We start from the raw sequence: 2,728 nt of genomic DNA on the forward strand, positions 1-2,728 counted from the left end.
TGAAATGCTTGTATGAGCTCACATGCCAGCCGGTCCTTTTGTCAATCTGATATATAGTTTATACAGCGCAATGATGCTAGCAGTTTAAAGAAGTAAAGAGGACTAAAGTGATGTTCTCTATGTTTTGTTTTACAGGGGCAGCAGTTTTTTGTCAGATTGGTTTCTGCAGAGAATAGGAGCTGGGGCACTGAATTGGTGGAAAGTCGGGACCCCATGTTCCTTCGGTTGGTACAGGTGTCTATATGGGTATATGCATGGTTGGTACAGAAAGTCGGGATCACACACGAAACATGTAAAAATGACTAGTCTGAAAGTTGTTGTTGTTGTTTTTTTTCCTCCCGCTATAGTCAACCTGAAGATGGAGAGAGTAGCTCTACAGTTACAATAGATATTACTTCACACTCGTGATCTGATGGCCTTGATGTGTTTTTACGAAGTCCCCTGCGTTTTCCCCTTCAAGTTTGTCCCTCTGTATTGTCGTGTTTATATCTACAAACGATGCGGCCCAGTGTTAACGATACACGCGTGAGGCGATGGGGAATGTTTTATTTTTTTACCATTTTATTGATTGAGTTAGACAAGGGACGTTTTTGCCTGCCAGTGAGCGCCACCTGCATCAAATCGCCTGAAATGTTCGAACCGGCTAGTTCAAACATTTTTAGCCATCCAACACGGATCATCAAACAGACTGGTTCGAACGTTTGAAATTTTCGCAAGCCAGTCCCAAATTGGAGGGAGCTCTAGGGAGTTCGGATGTCCATCAAATTGGCCGGACCCAAATTGGAGGGAGCTCTAGGGAGTTCGGATGTCCATCAAATTGGCCTCCGACACCTTGGTCACACCCAAAACCGCTCTCCAGTTTTCCGGCTCTAGAATCCTCCACGCATACACACCTACTCATTGGCCTCCCACCTATCCGCACTTACAATGGCGTGGTGACCAAGAAGCCAGCCGGCCGTCCTCCTTCTCCGCAAACCCTATCAGCACACTCCTCTCCCACACCTCCACTGGCCGCCACACACCATAACACCTCCAGTTGCCACGATGGCCAAAATGACTGACACAGAGAAGACCGGAGCGTGGTGGCTGCTCTGCGGCTACCGCTCTGCGCCAGGACATTTGATCCCAGTTCACGTCGCCGCCCGCGGTCGTTGGGCCCGTCGTTATCCATGGCTCTGTCCAACATGAAGGCGAAGCCGATCTCTTGAAACGGCAAGGAGGAGAAGCCGCCCCTTCTCGCCACAGCGGCACCAATGACCGACGAGTTCACACAATAGATGGAAGAGGTGTGTGCCGGTCATTGATCGGACGGGGTCTGGCGCCGCCATCACCTTGGTGCAACCCAACGTCCAGATCAGACACGACGTCAAGGAGGATCGACCGTACCCTCCGCACAACCTCACCTCCAGATCGGATGTCATGTCAAGGAGGAGCCGCCACCCACTCCACGCCAGGTCACTATCTGGTACTTGTCTTAGATTAGTTTTAGTTTAGTTTTGGTTTAATTTCATGTGTTTGCATGTCAATTATCGAACTTGCTTAAATTCTATCTGTATTAGCATGCTCATTTCGGATCAAACCAAAATTATTTGCCCTACTTTAATTTGAAATGGGTAGACATTTGGTGATCATGATTGGATGGTCAGCGCCTGCCCAGATGTCCGTAGACACATACACATTAGAGATGCCCTAACTTTCTCGAAAGGCGGTTCTCCTACAAATAATTGGCCCCACACAGAGCGATTTGTGTCGGGTAGGCTGATCATGGATAATATTCAGATTGTGTAACGAACGTATGAATACCATCAAGAGGAAGAAAGAAAAGACGGTATTGTGTGCCGTCAAACTCGACATGCATAAAGTAAACAACCGAGTTGAATGGTGGTCCCTTCGTCGAATGATGGAGACTGGGCTTTGCAGAAAGTTGGACTATGATCATTGTATGTGTCTCTTCGGTATCATATAGTATGGGATTCAACCCGGCTAATACGGAGGTTTTCACCCCGACGAGGGGTCTGAGGCAAGGAGATTTGTTGTCTTTGTAACTCTTCCTGTTATGTGTGGAGGCATTGTCAAGCATGTTACAATGGAAAGAAAATAGTAGCAGCTTGCTAGAGGACATAGTATGTCGAGAGGCCCCATAGATTTAACATTTGCTATTTGCAGACAATCCGTTGATCCTAGTGAAGGCGGATGGGACTAATGCTGAATGTCTATGGAGAGTTCTGAACGACCAATGTGCTAGCTCGGGGCAGCTGCTAAGTGATGAAAAGTCGAGTATATGTTTTAGCCCAAACAAAACACTTCTGTTCAGGACAAGGTAGTCGTGTGCCAGAACTTGGGATAAATACAAAAGGTTGAATGATAAATATCTTGGACTCCCAGCTTTACATGAGTGATCATTTTGAGCATCTTATTGACTGTATTAATAAGTTGGTGAGTGGATGGAAGGAGAAATTGTTGTCGAAAGGATGAATAGTAACACTGATCATATCAGTCAGTCAAGTCATTCTGGAGTTTGCGATGTCAAATTCAAATCCTCTGTCAGCATAATAATCTACTACAAGAATAGAGGAAACCAAGAAATCTCCACCAACCAAAAAAGAAGTCAACAATGCTTCTTGCTGTTGATGCTAAATAAACAAGCAAGCAGGTGCACAGCATTGTAGAACAAGACGGAGCGCTGCTCCAATATCCATTACAGAGTTGCAGACAAGATGCACCCCAG

General features: G+C 46.3%; 1 long non-coding RNA gene across 1 annotated transcript in view; it reads left to right on the plus strand.

Moving 5' to 3' along the window:
- The window catches only part of LOC119306310, a 2,718-nt gene extending 2,360 nt beyond the window's left edge, over nt 1-358 (plus strand). Inside the window, exon 3 of the long non-coding RNA XR_005148916.1 lies at nt 136-358. This is a non-coding gene — a long non-coding RNA (uncharacterized LOC119306310). The remainder of the gene's footprint in view (nt 1-135) is intronic.
- The last annotated feature ends 2,370 nt before the right edge of the window (nt 359-2,728 follow it).

The sequence above is a fragment of the Triticum dicoccoides genome, chromosome 5B (genome assembly GCF_002162155.2).
Source record: "Triticum dicoccoides isolate Atlit2015 ecotype Zavitan chromosome 5B, WEW_v2.0, whole genome shotgun sequence".
Taxonomy (NCBI): Eukaryota; Viridiplantae; Streptophyta; class Magnoliopsida; order Poales; family Poaceae; genus Triticum; species Triticum dicoccoides.